Below are 211 nucleotides of genomic sequence, written 5' to 3'. Positions count from 1 at the left end.
ACTATTACCCCATCTCCTCCTCCTCATACACTATTACCCCATCTCCTCCTCCTCATACACTATTACCCCATCTCCTCCTCCTCATACACTATTACCCCATCTCCTCCTCCTCATACACTATTACCCCATCTCCTCCTCCTCATACACTATTACCCCATCTCCTCCTCCTCATACACTATTACCCCATCTCCTCCTCCTCATACACTATTAC

Source organism: Ranitomeya imitator, chromosome 4 (genome assembly GCF_032444005.1).
Source record: "Ranitomeya imitator isolate aRanImi1 chromosome 4, aRanImi1.pri, whole genome shotgun sequence".
NCBI lineage: Eukaryota > Metazoa > Chordata > Amphibia > Anura > Dendrobatidae > Ranitomeya > Ranitomeya imitator.
Note: the sequence above shows the minus strand (reverse complement) of the source record.